Raw genomic sequence first — 18,690 nt, 5'->3', positions numbered from 1 at the left:
AAGGTCCTTCCCTAAAAGGACCAGGGGAGGTTTTGTGAGGAAAAAAAGATATTTTGGACTGAAATGAAGGATGAGGAAGACTAACAAGTTGAATGGGGAAGAGCACATCAAGGAGGAGGCACAGTGTGAGCCAAGGTGGGGAGCCAAGGGGAAAGCTTGGGTGCCAAGCGAAGAGGCGAAACGTACTCAGGAAGTTGTTCGATGGGAATGGAAGGGTAACACAAATATTGCAGGGAGAAATCAATTCTGACTCCGTGTTGGAACTGTTTCTTTGACTGGCTTTGGTTACTATAATCACGCATAATGACCTGCCTCAGAGGACCCTGCCCCTCTGCTGACTGTTAAACTAAAGTGCCTTTTTTCAGAACCCTGTCCACCTGTAGATGGCAGGAAGGAAGAAATTAACACACCCATGCCTGAGGCTTGCCCTTCTAGGAGACATTTGCAAGATTAATGGCCTTTTTTTCTTCGTTTCCTCACCTCCACAGTCTCTGATCTGTAAAAGAATCTGGCATCTAGACCCAGAGAAGGTGGTCAGCTGGCTCTCCGAATAAAGTCGTATTCCTTACCTCAGCACCTCGTCTCTGATTCACTGGCCTGTTGTTGCGCGAGGAGAATGAGTTTGGACTCAGTAACGCAGAGACTGGGACCAGCCCCCAGAAGATGCTGAAAGCCGTCCTGAGGCACTTGGACTTGACTCCAAGAATAAAAGGAAAGGACTGCAGACTTTGGGCAGAAGATCAACAAGTATAATAAGAAGCTTAATTGGGGGACTGTCCACTGTAGGCAGGCTAACAGGGAGGAGAAGGAGTCACATCTAGAGCTGGTGGAAACCACCCGTGAGAAGCAATGGAGATGCAACCTGGATGAGGATGAGCAAGCAAATACCCTGAAGAGGTATGGGGGATAATCAGCAGCTCGTGGTATCCCTCTGCACCAGTGTGAGTGCAAGGAAGTACATCACAACAACACAGATGGGTATTTGTTATTGTTGTTTGGTTGCTAAATCATGTCCAACTCTTTGCTACTCCATAGAGTGCAGCACACCAGGCTTCCCTGTCCCAGAGTTTGCTCAAACTCACATCCATTGAGGTGGTGATGCCATCCAACCATCTTATCCTATGCTGCCCACTTCTTCTCCTCCTTTCATCTTTCCCAACAACAGGGTCTTTTCCAATGAATCAGCTCCTCGCATCAGGTGGCCGAAGTATTAGGTATTACATGAAGACAAACAATACTCTGACCCCCTGTGCTCGCTGAAAGGTTTAGGCTTTGTCTATTGAGCTTTTACCCACTGGCTTCCTTCTAAGGAGGAGTGTGTATGGGTTTGCGCCCCTGTACATGTGTTCACATGTCTATGTGATCAGACTTGGGAGGAAAGAAAGAGGAGAAATAGACTTGACAGGGCTAGAGGAAACACTGTCAGGAAATCTAGAAGAGAGAGAAAGCAGGGGATGTAATAGAAGAGAACTAGAACAGAAAGTGAATGCAAAAGTGGGGGTGCAATGTTGATCCCTTAATGCATAACAGAGCAAAGAATCCGATTCAATTAAAATTATTTTTCTCTAATTTCCCTAATTTTCCCCTGTTTAAATCTGCAGGCCACACGCCAGAATTGAAGCATTTAGATCACAGCTTCAAAAGGGTGACATATATCATCAACCATGGTTTGGTTGGGTATTGTCCTGAGGATGGCAAAGAAGGGAGAGATTTTTCATTTAATTTATTAATATTTTTTATATTAAATGTAAAGGTCCAGGTTGCAATGTCTAGAAGCAGTTCTAATCATTATAATAGAAATAATTGCCCTGAGATCCATGATCACTGTTGAAATGGATTTGTTCATCTGACCAAAATGACATGTGGCTCAAGAAATTAGGTAAATTAGTCAAATTCAGATTCTAGCTATAGCAGCAAAATTAGCTCTTAGAATATTAATCTGCTATAAAATATACATGTACATTCTAAAAATTACACCTGTATCTAAATACAAATTAAAAGAAAACGTATAGTATTATGTAAGTAATAGTATCAAATAATTCAATTGCATTTGGGAGCCCTGATTAAACCAAAGTTGTCTGAGTAATCATTTAAACTATATAAATTTGAAGTCTGTTAAGTATGTATCTTTTTTCAGATAACTCAAGGGCTTTGCTGGTGGCTCAGTGGTAAAGAATCTCCAACTCAGGAGACACAGGTTTAATCCCTGGTCCAGGAAGATCCCACATGCCTCAGAGCAACTAAGCCTGTGCACCACCACTCCTGAAGCTTCTGCTCTAGAGCCTGAGAGCCACAACTACCGAGCCCACATGCTGCAGGTACAGAAGCCTGAGAGCCCTAGAGCCCATACTCTGCAACCAGAGAAGTCACGGCAATGAGAAGCCCAGGCACCACAACTAGAGCATAGCCCCCACTTCCCACAACCAGAGAAAAGACTGTGCACTAACAAAGACCCAAAACAGGCAAAAATCATTCATTAATAACTGGTTTAAAATTCTTTAAAAAATACATAATTCAGTTTCATTTTAGAGAATTTGAAAGGTAGACAAAAGTTATCTTTTATCCACCATCCAAATAACAACTGCATGTTGATATATTTATTAATCTTTTTTCTTTATATAGATTTCTTGGTTGCTTTATATAGTTTAAATTATATTTTATGTAAATTTGTGTCACTTAATATGAGTATTTTCATGTTATAAAATTTTCATAATGATTTTAATGATAAGTAACAGTCCATCAGGTCAGTATACCATGATTATTTAATTATTCCTCTATCATTGAAACTGTAGATATCTGATATTTTTCTGTAATAGAGAAACATCTCATTGCATTTTTTTTCAAAGTTAGGTTTGTTCCCTTGAAGCATATTCTCAGAAGCAGGATTGCTAATGTAAATGTAATTTGATTTTAATAAAAACATCTCACCTGATGTATAAATTCAGTCTCTCCCATTTCTAATTTTGGGATGCTTGGTAGGAAAGAACAAAGAATCATAAAACTGCACATAGCAATCCCTAGCATGACATCATTTTCTCTCTTTTTTAAAATTTATTTTTGGCTGTGCTGGGTCTTCCTTGCTGTGAGGGCTTTTCTCTAGTTGTGATGTGTGGGCTTCTCATTGCAGTGGCTTCTCTTGCAGGTCACGGGCCCTAGGAGTCTGGGCTCAGTAGTTGTGGAGCATGGGCTTAGCTGCTCTGAGGTATGCGGGATATTCCCAGATCAGGGACCGAACCCGTGTCTCCTGCATTGGCAGGCGGATTCTTATCCACTGGATCACCAGGAAAGTCTTCATTTTCTCTTTTTCTGCTTTTCTCACTGTCAAGCAATCAATAACTAAAAGCAAGAAGGGTAAACTTTGAGGCTGGTGTCACATGCACTGTGCCAGAGGAGTGGGAAGCGTGTGGGGACCACTTGTTTCCCCCATCCTCTGGTTCTAACTGTGGGTCTCTGTTTTCTCCACCTAGTTCTGACTGGCCACTCTGAAACTTTGAAACTCTGAAACTTTTCATCAGTCTCCTCTGTCTGTACCCCTGGCCTGTACCTCAAAGCCCCAGCATCACGGAGAAAAGCAATCCAGATCTTGTAATATCCATATGTGTTTCTTCTCTCCAAACAAGCATTCTGCTGCTGTGGCTGCTGTTTAGTCGCTAAGTTGTGTCTGACTTTTTTGCAACCCCATGGACTGTAGCCCTCTAGGCTGCTCTGTTCATGGGCTTTTCCAAGCAAGAATATTGGAGTGGGTTGCCATTTCCTTCTCCAGGGGATCTTCCCAACCCAGGGCCTGAACCTGTGTCTTCTGAATTGACAGGCGGGTTCTTTACCACCTCTTTACCGCCTTCAGTAAAGAATCACCTGTTAACTTTACTGAATCACCAGAGAAAACCCAGAAGGCATTCTAGGCTCCACTTAAGAAAAATTGACTTATGTTTGTGTAACTCTTTCATGTTGTTGCCCCAAACTATAATTTATTCATATTGAACACAGTCAACCAGTGTTTTCCAAAATTCAACATGTGTCAGAATCATACGAAGGACTTGTTGAAACAGCATTGAGCCTCACCTCCGGAATTTCTAATTCTAGAATCAGGTCTGAAGAGGGGACCAAGGATTTGCATCCCTGACAAGTTCCTAGGTGATGCTGAGGCAGCTGGTCCATGGTCCATGCTCTAGAGTCACTAGAGTTTTCCATTATGTGAGGACACTGAAATGTGCTTATACTTTCTACTGTTGATGGACATCTCGATTCTAATCATTTAGGAGCTATTATAAATAATAGCTCTGTGAATTTCCTTGTACACAAAATTTGTTCACATATGTAACACATTTCTGTTGGGTCCCTGGGAATTATTGGGTTATAGAGTGTATATATGTTCAAAGTAAGTAGATCCTGCCAACAAGTTTCCCAAAGTAGTTGAACTAACTTACACTCTCAGGAGAAAAAAGTATTTGAGACTTCCTGTAACTCACAGGATCTCCACCAACATTTAGGCTCAGGGAGCTTTTAAGTGTCTGCCAATCTGTTGACGATGGGTGATTTCTCATTGTGGTTTTAATTTTCATTTCCCTGATGACTAATGAGGTGGAGGCCTTTTAATATGTTTATTGGGCATTAGGATTTCCTTTTATATGAAGTGCCTCTTCAAGTTTTTGCCCATTTTTCTAATTGACCTCAATGAGTTCTTTATACATTTTAGAGACTAGGTCTTTGTCAGTTCTATGCGTGGCAAACATTTTCTTCCATTGTGCAGGATGTTGCTTCATCTTTGCAGGACCTTCTTGTGAATAGCATTTCTTGATTTTCACGGAGTCTATTTCAGTGTTTCTCAGACTATCTTGGCGAAGCTCTATTCCGCAACCCCCCCCCCCCACCCAAATCAAATGGGAACTGAAATTTTTGAAAATACAGTAAAATGACTGAATATAAACATGAAAATTTTAAAAGGGCTTTCCTGATAGCTCACTTGGTAAATAATTCCCCTGCAATGCAGGAGACTCTGGTTCGATTCCTGGGTTGGGAAGATCCACTGGAGAAGGGATAGGTTACCCTCTCCAGTATTCTTGGGCTTCTCTGTGGCTCAGCTGGTAAAGAATTCACCTGCAATGTGGGAGACCTGTGTTTGATCTCTGGGTTGGGAAGATCCCCTGGAATAGGGAAAGGCTACCCACTACAGTAAAGTGACTGAATATAAACATGAAAAAATTTTAAAGGCATCCAAAACACTTTAAGCATTTTATTATCAAGCAGTATATTCAGGAGACCCCTCTCCTTCTCCCTAAGTCTCAACCAATTTTCTGAGAATATGGTACCCAGAATGAAGTGAAATTCAGGAGAGAGTGGAAATTTTGAGCTTAATACTTATCAATTAACCCTTAAGCAAAAGAACATTCAACTGCCAAGTTTTTTTATTGCTGAAAAATGTCACAAAATATACTCTTCCCTTATTCCCCTGAGTTTCTTTTCACCCCGTTCTTGACTTTCACTCCATTTATCTCCCCACTGATGACCCAATCACCCTGAAGCATAGGGATGGTTAAAGTCATGGACGTGTACACATGATACGTAGCAACGAAACCACATGACCCTGCAATCCCATTCCTGGGCATATACCTGGAGAAAAACATGGTCTGAAAGGATACATGCACCCCAGTATTCATTGCAGCACTTTGCAGCACTGTTTATAACAGCCAGGACAAAGAAACAATATAAATATCATCTACAGGGGAATGGATAAAGAAGTTGTGGTGTACACACACACACGTATATAATCAAATATTACTCAGCCATTAAAAAGAATGAAATAACGCCACTTGCAGCAACATGGATGGACCTAGAGATTGTCATACTGAATGAAGTAATTCAGACAGAGAAGGGGAAATATCATATCACATCCCTTATATATGGAATCTAAAAAGAAATGATACAAATGAACTTATTTACAGAACAGAAACAGACTCACAGACAGCAAACTCAGGGCTGCTGGGAGGGAAGAACAGGGGGATGGGATAGTTAGGGAGTTTGGGATGGACACGTACACACTGCTCTGTTCAAAAGGGATAACTGGGCTTCCCTGGAGACTCAGTGGTAAAGACTCCACCTGCCAATGCAAAAAACATGGGTTCAATCCCTGGTCCAGGAAGATCCCACAGGGCTTGGAGCAACAGAGCTGTGCACCACAGCTGTTGAGCCTGTACTCTAGAGCCTGGGAACTGCAACTATGGAAGCCTGTGTACCCAGAGCTCCTGCTCCACAGCAAGAGAAGCCACCACAATAAGAAGCCTGAACGCTGCATCCGGAGATAGCCCCTCCTCACCATAACTAGAGAAAAGCCCTTGCAGCAGCGAAGATCCAGTACAACCAAAAAATTGATTAATTAATTAAAAATAATTTTTTTAAAAAGGATAACCAACAAGGACCTACTGTACAGCAAGGGAACTCTGCTCAATGTTATGTGGCAGCCTGGATGGGAGGGGAGTTTGGGGAAGAATGGACACATGTATGTGTATGGCTGAGTTCCTTTGCCGTCCACCTAAAACTATCATAACACTGTTAATCAGCTATACTCCACTATAAAATTAAAAGTCTAAAAAATAAAAATAAAGTGATTACCAATTAAAATATTATTTTTAAATTATATCAAAATGTCTCCAGAATTTCTTTTACTCTGAGTTAAAATTTCATGTACACTAGGTAAGTTACCTACTCACACTGTTGCTTGATTTTTAACAAAGCATTTAAAACTCTCTTGTAGTATTTATTTACAGACAAAATGGCGCAATGAAACAGGAAGGTTATATGGTTAGGTAATAGAAAAGGGAATGTTTGAGCAATATTATTATATAAAAAGAAATTAGAATGTAATGACTGATTTAATTGATATGACTCTTATTTTCTTCTCTGTTAAGATGACTTACAAGGATGATTATGTGATTCATATACTGTTTCTGTGTTCATCTCCTTCTCATTTTGAACCCCTTGAGGGCAGAGGTTATGTCTTATTCATCTTTGCACTAGATTTTTTGTAGGTAAACTTTAACAGGTTAAGAAAGTTCCCTTCTATTCCTAGTTCATTACAAATTTACCATGAATGGAATTTCCGTGGTTGTCCAGTGGTTAAGACTCCCCTTCCAGTGCAGAGGGTGTGGGTTCAATCCCTGGTCTGGGAGCTAAGATCCCACAAAAAAAAAAAATACATAAAACAGAAGCAATATTGTAACAAACTCAATAAAAGACTAAAACTTTTTTAAAGCTTAAAAAAAATTTTTACCCCGAATGAATGCTTAATTTTTTTTACATGTTTGCCCTGCATCTATTGTAATTATCACATGGTTTTCTGATTTAATCAATGAATATAAAAGAATGCATGAATAGACTTTCTAAATTAAACTCTTCTTACATTCCTGGGACAAATCCAGTTTGGCTATGATGTATTGTTACCTCTACACATGGCTGGATTCAGCTTGCTAATTTTTTGTTCAGAAGTCCATGTTTGAAACTGGCCAGAAGTTTCCCTTTTTCTTACTGTCTTTATCTGACTTTGATATCAATGTTATGCTTGCTTTATGAAACAAGTAATAGAAAAATTCCCTTTTTTCCCTATTTTATGAAATATTTATGTGAGACTAGAAAAATACGTTCCTTAATGCACACTTAACTGTTTGTTAGATCCCAACTTTAAAGTCTTTAGACTTTAAGTACTCGGTTTAGGAAAAGTTTTTAACTGTTGATTTCTTTCTTTAATGGTTTCTAGGACAATTTACATTTTCCATATTTCTTGGGTCAATTTGATAAGTTATATTTTTCTAGAAAATTGTGAATTTTATCCATGTTTTAAAATGGAGCACAGAATGAAATTAGAATATTTACTCACACCATACATAAAAATAAATGCAAAATAGATTAAAGACCTAAATGTAAGACCAGACACTATAAAACTCTTAGAGGAAAATATAGGTAGAACGTTCTTTGACATAAAGCAAGATCCTTTTTAACTCACCCAGAGTCAATGAAATGAAAATAAAAACAAAAATAAATAAATGGGACCTAATTAAACTTAAATGTTTTCACATAGCCAAGGAAACCATAAACAAAACAAAAAGACAACCCTCAGAATGGGAGAAAATATTTGCAAGTGAGCCACCAATAAGGGATAAACCTCTAAGATATACAAACATCTCAGAGTTCCAAGTGGTTCAGTGGTAAAGAATCTACCTGTCAATGTAGAAGATGCAGGAGACATGGGTTTGATCCCTTGGTCGGGAAGATATCCTGAAGAAGGAAATGGCAACCCACTCCAGTATGCTTGTCTAGAAAATACCACAGACAGAAGAGCCTTATGGGTTACAGTCCATAGGGTCTCAATAAAGTCTGACATGACTTAGAGACCAAACAACAATACAAACAGCTCATAGAGCTCAAAAAAAAAAAAAAAAATGTACCTTGAGGAAATCAGGGTTGAAAAAGACACATGTATCCCATTGTTCTTTGCAGCACTATTTACAATAGCTAGAACATGGAAGCAACCTAGATGTCCATCAACAGATGAATGATATAGAAGTTGTGGTACATATACACAATGGAATATTACTCAGCCATAAAAAGGGATGCATTGAGTCAGGTCTGTATAATAGAACCTATTATACAGAATGAAATAAGAAAGAGAAAGATAAATATCATATTGTAATGCATATATACAAAATCTAGAAAAATGGTACTGAAGAAATTTATTTACAAAGCAGCAATGGAGAAACAGACATAGAAAATAGACTTATGGACATGGGGAAAGGGGAGGAGAGGGTGAGATGCATGGAAAGAGTAACAAGGAAACTTATATTACCATATGTAAAATAGATAGCCAACAGGAATTTGCTGTATGGCTCAGGAAACTCAAAAAGGGGCTCTGTATCAGTCTAGAGGGATGGGATAGGGCAGGAGATGGGAGGGAGGTTCCAAAGGGGGGGGATATATGTGTACCTATGGTTGATTCATGTTGAGGTTTGACAGAAAATAACAAAATCCTGTAAAGCAATTATCCTTCTATAAAAAAAAAAATTGAAAAAAAAAAAATGGGACATAGAGTTGCCCATAATAGTATCTTATTACATTTTAATCTCTGCAGTATATGTACTGACGTTGTGCTGCTTTAAGTTTGTGATATGTATGGCAGCCACCTAAAACTGATACACCACCCCTTAATATTAGTGTTTCTTAGGCTCTCTCTTTGCCTAACTGGCCTTCAAATTTTACATTTCTCTGGGGATGTTGTCAAGATTAAAAAAAAAAAAAAAAAAATCTATGTGCTGATATCTCCTAAATCAGCATATTCTGTCTGACATTCTGCTCAAATTTCTACACCCAGCTGCTCACTAGATATGTTCACCTCCACATTGCATGATTGCTCAAATTCAGTGCAAACAGAGCTTACCCAAACGTACTCCTCCTCTGCATCGCTCTTCTCTGAATTAGGGGCTTTTGACCCAAATACTTTGGCATCCTGATGCAAAGAGCTGACTCATTGGAAGAGACCCTGATGCTGGGAAAGATTGAGGTTAGAAGGAGAAGGAGGCGACAGAGGGTGAGATGGTTGGATGGCATCACCGACTCAATGGACGTGAGTTTGAGCAAACTCTGGGAGACGGTGAAGGACAGGGAAGCCTGGCGTGCTGCAGTCCATGGAGTCCCAAAGAGTCGGACACGACTGAGCGACTGAACAACCACCTATGACAACAGCAGGCACAGAGGACACGGAGAGGGAAACACTGGCACTGCTCTCAGGAGCTGGCGATCTAGCCCACAGTGAACTTGCACTGGGGCCCACCTGTCTTTAGAGGCGACATGGCAGAGTATCACAGATGCAGCTCTTCTCTGGCTCCACCCCCCAGTGGCAGCTCGCTCTCTGATTGGTGCAGCCGTGTACGACTCAGCTGCTCTCAACCACTGGCAATCCAGCAGGAAAAGGGATTCCAGGGGTGGTACTCCCATTCTGCCCTGTCCTTCTGTTTTCCAAACCAGGGTGTGTTTCCTTGCATTCTTTACCACCCTACGGATTCTCTGGAAAGGAAGCTACAGGCGAGAGATTAGTTCCTTCCTTCCTTCTGGTCTGCTCTTGACAGGACTGGGTAGAAATTTCTCCAGACTATCGCCTGTGGGAGGCCTCTTTTCTGAGACAGAATTTCCCGTGTTTAAGATCTTTTTTTGATTTTCAATTGGAATGGACATGGAGCAAAATGGATAAAGTAATTTCGTATATATACTATTCATACATGATAAAGTATATATAAAGTAATTCTATATGAACTAAATTTATATATATGTACTGCTGCTGCTGCTGCTAAGTCACTTCAGTCATGTCCGACTCTGTGCGACCCCATAGATAGCAGCCCACCAGGCTCCCCCGTCCCTGGGATTCTCCAGGCAAGAACACTGGAGTGGGTTGCCATTTCCTTCTCCAATGCATGGAAATGAAAAGTGAATGTGAAGTCGCTCAGTTGTGTCCAACTTACTATAAATTATTATAGTCAGTCAATCGTAAAGGAAATCAGTCCAATGAATATTCCACTGAATATTTATTGGGAGGACTGATGCTGAAGCTGAAGCTCCAATAAATACTCTGGCTACCTGATGAGAAGAGCCAACTCATTGGAAAAGACCCTGATGCTGGGAAAGATTGAGGTCAGGAGGAGAAGGGGTTGACAGATGAGATGGTTGAATCGTATCATCAACTCAATGGACATGAGTTTGAGCAAACTCTGGGAGATAGTGAAGGACAGGGAAGCCTGGCATGCTGCAGACGGTGGGTTCGCAAGGAGTCAGACACGACTGAGCCACTGAACGACAAGATAAAGATACAAACATGATAAAGCTACCATTTTACCCAGAATTGGAATGAGCTGAGAGATGAAAGAAAGAAGAAAGCTGGAAGCTAATTGCTACTTAATAGCAGAATAAGGAACTGAGAATGGCCTGCTTTACTTATTATTTGTCCTCCCTGAATTACAAAATAAACAGGATAAAACAGTATTTTATCTATACAGACTATAAAGTGTGACATTAAGATTCTCTGCTAATTAAACTTAATTGGAACCAGATTTACAAAATGGGCCATGAGCTGTGGAGGACAAGGACTCTGTGTCCTTCACCTTCCTCTTCTGTCCATGCTGGTTATTATTACTATTGTCTAGCTGCTATCTTAATTATCATGCGTAACAGAATTTAGAAATAGTCACTTTGGAGAATGATCAAAATGAGATTTTACTTTTATTGATGATTATAAGATTTTTCTAAGCTCCATTATGGGTGAACTAAAAGACCACAGACCTCTTCATAAAAGGAGACTTCCTACAGCAGGATTGATGATAACTAAAAGCTGCAAATCAGATTTTTGTTAAACTCTTAGAAAAGTTAATTATTCAAAACCAATTTCTCCTTTTCTGTCAACTGCACAGTCAGCACTTTATTGTTGTTAAGTCGCTAAATCCCAAGAACTACAGCATGCCAGGCTTCCCTGTCTTTCACTATCTCCCAGAGTTTGCTTAAACTCAAGTCCATAGAGTCAGTGATGCTTTATAGCTGCTTTATAGAACTTTATATATGTGTGTGAAAAAGAAAACTGCATATCTGTAAACATAGTCGGCTGCCCTTGTTTCAGACTGACTTGTTCCATCAAGGCAAAGGAGTGCTGTGTCACAAAAGCCAGCAGGGGCTCCACATAGCATACAGAGCACTTGGGAGATGGGAAGGTGGCAGGGAAGCACAGCCAGGAAGTACAGAAGGGGACAAATGCAGGAAGACAGTGTGTCAAAAGAGGATGGGAACCACGTGGGGGAAAGGAGAGGTGGCACCTCAGAGAAAGAGAAAAGGAAAATAAGAGCAAGAGGGGAAAGCAGTAGAAAGCATGAGTGAGAAGTGTGTGGGGAATGGATCTGGCCAAAGGGACACTGCAGTGAGGGTTCCCCTCCATACCTGGATCAGAACAAAGGGACAGATGGAGGAGGATGTGTGTGGGAAGTGAAATGAACTCTCAACTTTCTATTTCCTGTTCCAGAGTGTTCTTGATGGGGTTGTGTTATATTCATTTTCATCCATGTAGCAGGCACCACGCATGTCTTATCTAGGACAGATGATTCTGAAACTAGTATTTATTGAGCAGCTGTTTTGGGTCTTGCCCTCCCCCCAGGCATATTGCATATTGTTATTTCATTGAATCCTCATAAGTAGCCTGTGATAGAGTGTTTATCCTCCTGTTAGGGGTAAGGGAAATTAGTCTGAAGGGAGTCAAATAATTCTCATGGTTGGACCTTGAGTGATATTTGTGTGTGTTTAAAAAGTCCTTGTCCTGAACAAGAAGACCTAACGTACTTTCAAAGCAAAAAGTCAGAGAAACACATTGTCCCTAAAGCCACAGTTTCATCAGACAGAGACCTTGGTTTTAAAATTATCAGTAGTGGGACTTCCCTGGTGGTCCAGAGGTTGCATGTCTGAGCTTCCAATGCAGGGGGCACAGGTTTGATCCCTGGTGGAGGAACTAAGATTCCACATGTGCAGCCAAAAATAAATAAATAAATTTTTAAAAATTAAAAGAAATAAATCACACAAAAATTAACAGTGTTAACAGCTTTACTGAATGTTTGTTGCTGCATCATGTGGGCCTATGTCTTTCCATCATCCAATAGCCATTTCCTTGCTATGTGATGAAGACCTAAGAAAAGTGATATAGATGATCTTATTTGCAAAGCAGAAACAGAGACACAGACATTGAGAACAAACGTATGAACACCAAGGGGGACAGAAGGGGTGGGATGAATGGGGGGACTAGGATTGACATATACACACTAGTGATATGATACTATGTGTAAATAACATAACTAATGAGAACCTACTGTATAGCACAGGGGATTCTACTTGGTGCTCTGTGGTAATCTAAATGGGAAGGAAATCCAAAAAAGGTGGGATATATGTGTAATTGATTCAGTTTGCTGTAGAGCAGAAACTGACACTGCAGTGTAAAGGAACTATTAATATACTCCAATTAAAAAAAAAGAAATATTTTACAAAAAAAAAAAGTAAGCCAAGGACACATATTTTAGGTTTTTGTTACAGCATCACCTCACTCCAAGATACTGGGTACCAATTTCTGAACTAAATAAGTCACCCAGCTGCAACACAGCAGATAAACCACAAAATCTCAGGGCATAAGAGAATATTAGCTTATTTCTGAATCATATTAATCCAGAATAGGCATTTCTGATTAGCAAGTTCTGCTCTCTCAGTGAAAATTCAGGAACCCAGAATCCTTCCATCTTGTATCAACAGCTACCATCTCCAAGGTTGATGCAGAAAGTCAAGAAGAATGTGTGGGAGGCCTGAGTATTGGGCAAATCTCCTGAGCTCACATTTCATTGGCTAGAACTCAAACACATGACCACATTCATTGCGAAGGAGGCTGGGAATTGTAATCTAACTGTATTCCCAGAAAGAAGAGAAAATCTATTAATATATGGTTATCGGCTACCCCTGCCACATACACCAAGTTCCCAAATTTTAATTTAGCATTCTCTTCTGGTTTCCAGATATAGAAAGAGCCAAAATAATGATGGACTGTTTAAAGTACTTTTGCCTCAAATATATACTGAGCGTATGGAAATGAGTGGACTAGACAGGATATGAAATCTGCTTGGAACCATGGATGTCAGTAGAAGCTTTTCTGTAATATCCATCATGTTATTTGCTAACTGCCTTCTTTCCAAAAGAAGGAAGGAAACACGTGCTATGTCCTCGGCCTTTTATTAGGAGGGAAGATGGAAGCAATCGTTTTGATGGGGGCCAGTTTTCACTGGGGGAAAATGATGCTCTGGCTAAATGCTCACCAGAGGGTTCTGGTTTCCAACCTCTGCCCATCCTAGAAACACCAGGGACCCTCCCCGTACTTCTGGGTATCAGGATGCTCCTGCCTGATCCTCAGGGATACCCAGGCATCTCCCAGCTCTCTTCTCTCACACAGCAAGCACTGTCATGCCAAGTTCAGACTCGGCTGCAGGCAGATGACTAGACTACAATTTCCTTCCTCCCACCCCTTCCAACCTCATTAGAAACCCTGTATCATCCAAGATGGTTTTCCTGAGCCTCTACAGATTCAATTCCCCAGGCCTGTGTCATGGACAATGGGTACTGCAAGCTCCAGAGCATCCTAGCACATCTGCCAACTGTAACCTGGGCATCCTTTGCCCACGCCCTTAGGCTGGAGCTCCCTGAAAAGGACACATGTCCTTCTTACTTCCTCTAAGTTCTCTGAAGGTCCCTGTGCCCCAGGACCCACCAACCTCCCTCTCCCTGGTCCTTCACAGACAGCTTGTTTTTGCGGGGGCGGGGGTGTGAGGGGAGAGGTGGGGTTTTTCTTTTTGTTTTTTTTTGCAAACACATAGTCTCTCTTTTTAAAAATATTTTTAAATTGAAGTATAGTTGATTTACAGTGTGTGTTAGTTTCAGGTATACAGAAAAGTATAACTGATTCAGTTACATACATCTATCTGGACAGAGGAGCTTGGTGGGCTACAGTCCATAGGATCGCAAAGAGTCAGACACGACTGAAGTGACTTAGCACACATGCCATATATATTTATACTCTTTTTCAGATTCTTTTCCCATATAGGTTATTCCAAAATATTGAGTATTGTTCCCTGAACTATACAGCAAGTCCTTGTTTATCTACTTTATATATAGTTACTCCCAAATTCCTAATGTATGCTCCTCCCCGACCCCCTTCTTGGGCTTTCTTGGTGGCTCAGATGGTAAAGAATCTGCCTGCAATGCAGAAGACCCAGGTTTGATCTCTGGGAAGATCTGTTAGAGAAGGGAATGGCAACCCACTCCAGTATTCTTGCCTGGAGAATTCCATGAAAAGGGGAGCCTAGTGGGCTATAATCCGCGGTGGTCACTAAGAGTAGGACTCAACTGAGTGACTTTCCCCCCACCTTGGAAACAAGTCTGCTTGTTTTGTTCTAGACATCACATCTCAAAACTGATCAAGCCATCCCAAATGAAAACAGAAGGCTGAATATGACTGATTCAAGGCCCAAAGCCAATAGAAGTGCTCTCAGTTCATAGAACTCCTGGGGATTCCCAGTGAGGCAGTCCAAGGAAGACCCCCTGAGAACAGAACCCAGAAAGGATGATGTCATATAGCCAACATCCACGTGAAGAGACTCCCGCTTTGCTCCTGCTCAGCACCCTTTCCCCTGACTTTTCCAATGACAGACTGAGCCCAACATCCACACCTCTGGTTCTGGCATTTGTCTTTATGCTCCTCCCCAGAGTCGGACACAAATGAGCGACTAAACACACAGCACACCCTGGGTGTATCTTTGCCTTGGTGTCCAGAGAAGGATCAGAATTGGAGCTAGCAGCAAAGCACTATGGTGGTCAGCCTCCCTCGGCCTCTGGTTTCCCTGTGGGAGAGGAGTCCACAGCCGCTGGAGGCCAGCAGAGAGTACGTGGATGCAGCCGAGCCAAGAGGCATTCACCTCCTCTCATTCATTATCTAATTCATCTGATCAGTCTACAGACATATGCTGATGCCTTCTCTCTGCCAGGCCTGCTGCTGGACCGTGAGGACAGGATGACTCACACAGCCTCTCTGTCCAGACTTCATCCCGGGGGATTTTCCTCCCAGGAGCGACTCGGTCCCTTCTAGCACAATCCCTTGCAAAAAGAGTCAAGGAGGGCCCCTTCTCAGCACATTGGGCAACAGTCAGAGATTAGAATGGTAATGGATTTTCCCCCCCTGAAGGTATGGGTGAGGGATTTTAATAAAAAAAAAAAAAAAAAAAACAGTCCCCTTCAGGCCAAATAGCCTTGGATTCTGAATATGCATGCTTTCCTGAATCACGGGCTCTCCTCAGTTTTTTGCGAGGTTTTTGCGAGGTCTTTGCGAGGATCTCAGGATACACGTTTTCTCCCTGCTCTGGTGAGGAATGACGGGGAGAAAGGGGATGATGGTCTTCCTTAGAAGAAGAGATGTAAACTCATATCTCCTGCCCATGAGATTTCCTCACAGCCTGGCAGCTGCTCTGGTTTCTTCACATTTCGAAGAACTGTTTCCCTGGGTCAAAGTTCAGCCCCCTACACTCAACAGCTGACATTCCTAGAACCTCTTCCATCCACCCATTACCAACAGAACTCTCTCTCACGTTAACAGTGAGGTGCTGCTCGGGTGCTGAACTCCCTTTCCTGATTAGGGCCTGCTTCCACCCTCTTCTCTTGGGCTTGGGTGTCTCTCTAAGGTCAGCTATTCTGAGACTCTTCCCAGAACACCTGCTCCCGGGGCCGGTCCTGCTGGGCTACCCGGAGTGGGAGGGGGGATGTGTGGCCAATTCAAAGGTCCCTGCTGCGGAGCCTTGGAAAAAGAGGCCAAAACATTCCACTTGGTTGATTTCTGTTCCTAAGTTGAAGGTCTTTTTATCCTCAGTCTCATCTTAGGAGCAGGGGGTTCCTTGTCCTTCTGCCAAGGCTCCTGTTTTTTGCAGCCTGTCCAGCTGTTTTTCCAGCCTGTGCAGCTGCTGTCTGTGCTCACCCAACTGCTCTTACAGGACTGGACATGTTTCTTTCTTTGCCGTCTCTTATCTCTTGGCAGCGAGCCAAGCAGCAGAAGCCACTAATAGTAACCAGCTACTCCAGCTGAGGTCACTGCCTGGGGCCTTTCTTTCTCCTTTATCTCAGGAACAAGCTCTGCTAGTTCAGATTCTATCTTGTCTCCAAGGGTCCCCATGGAACTGTCCAGGGGTCCGGAGTTAGTTTTGCCTATTGGAGAACACTGCCCTCTCCTGTAAGCTCAAAGACTCGGCATGGAGGAAGGGGAACCTCAAGGGGTTAAAGACGTGGTCCCTGCCTCCCATTCAATGCTCCCCTCCCTTAGGGTCCTCCACTGATTCTCTGATGCCCCACAGTCCAGTTTGTTGGTCTCGGGAAAGACTCCTCCTTCACTGCCCACTGCCCTTTTCCTGGGTAGATTCTTCATTTGGACGATCCAGCCAAGGATATTTTCTCTTCCATAGTGGAAATCCCCGTGAGGTCTCTGGACCGCCCTGCTTGTCTATAACGTAGGGCAAATTCTCAAGCAGAGGCAATTTGACACTCCTGCCAAGGAATATTTGGTAATAACCTGAAGACATTCTCTTTTTTACAATTTATTTCTTTTTGGCTGGGCTGGGTCTTCGTTGCTGCACAGGCTTCGCCAGTTGCGGTGCCTGGGTTTCTCACTGTTGCAGAGCACATGCTCTAGGGTGCACAGGTTTCAGCAGCTGCAGCAAATGGGCTCAGTAGTTGTGGTTCCCCAGCTCGAGAGCACAGGGTCGGCAGTTGTGATGCATGGACTTAGTTGTTCTGTGGCATGTGGGATCTTCCCAGACTAGAGATCGAACCCGAGTCTCCTTCATTGGCGGGCAGATTCTTTACCACTGAGCCACCAGGGAAGCCCTGGAGACATGCTTGATTGTCACACGAGGGTGGAGGGATACTGCTGGTAGAGGTGGTGAAGGGCAGAGGTCAAGCACTCCAGTAAACATCTAAGAAGCACAGGACTGCTCCCTCAACAAAGGTTACCTGCACTAAAATGTCAGTGGTGGGGAGGTTGAGAAACTTTGCCCTACGGGTTTTGGTCTCAAGGGATCTGTGAGGTTCTCTCCAGCCTGGGAGTCTATGAAATCCCAACGGCTTTGTCCCACTCCCACCCCAGGAGTGGGTAACTCTTCCCTCATTTCAAGTTCTGAGGGCATATTACTTGGGGAATATCCAATTAGTGTGTGATTTCAAGCAGACTAATAATAGTAATACCTAATAACAAAATAGTATTCAACTTAAATAAAACATACCTTGTTTGTAGATGTTGTGGCCCATTTTGTGCATTTTGTGTTTGTAGAGTACTTATCAGTTTGTTTTTAATTCCAACATTTGGCTTTTTTAATCAAGCAGAAGTGCAAATATTTGTCATTGCCTTCTTTTTTTAAATTAGTTTCTATTGGCATATAGCTGCTTTACAATGTTCTGTTAGTTTCTGCTGTACAGTAAAATGAGCCAACTATACATTTACATATATCCCCTCTTTTTTGAGTTTCCTTCCCATTTAGGTCACCACAGAGTTTGGGGTAGAGTTCCCTGTACTATACATTAGGTTCTCATTAGTTACCTGTTCTATATATAGTATCAATAGTATATGGGCTTCCCAGGGGGCAAGGAGAAGGAAATGGCAACCCACTCCCATATCCTTGTCTGGAAAATCCCATTAATAGAGCAGCCTGGCGGGCTACAGTCCATGGGGTCACAAAGAGTCGGACACGACTCAGTGACTTAACACACACACACCCACACATCAAAAAGTGTATATATATGTCAATCCCAATCTCCCAGTTCATCCCAACCCCAATATTTGTTTGTTGACCATTGGATGAAGCTGTCCATTGGGACCTGGAAATTTTTTTTTTTGGTACTAAACTTTCAAAATGCAGTTTTATCTCAATAGAGGAGAATGTGATTTTCCTTAGTCACTTTCTAGTTTAAGTAGAAGAAATATTGACCTCTTTGAAAGTAAGACATTTTACATCAGCAAATATATTTAAGGAAGGAGGATGGATCTTTTCTTTCTGTTAAGGCTTTCACAAGATTTCCTGATACAGAGGTTTTCACTTTTCCCTCTTGATC

This window comes from Moschus berezovskii, chromosome 21, assembly GCF_049115385.1.
Source record: "Moschus berezovskii isolate FMDL1 chromosome 21, NW_MosBer_1.0, whole genome shotgun sequence".
NCBI lineage: Eukaryota > Metazoa > Chordata > Mammalia > Artiodactyla > Moschidae > Moschus > Moschus berezovskii.
Note: the sequence above shows the minus strand (reverse complement) of the source record.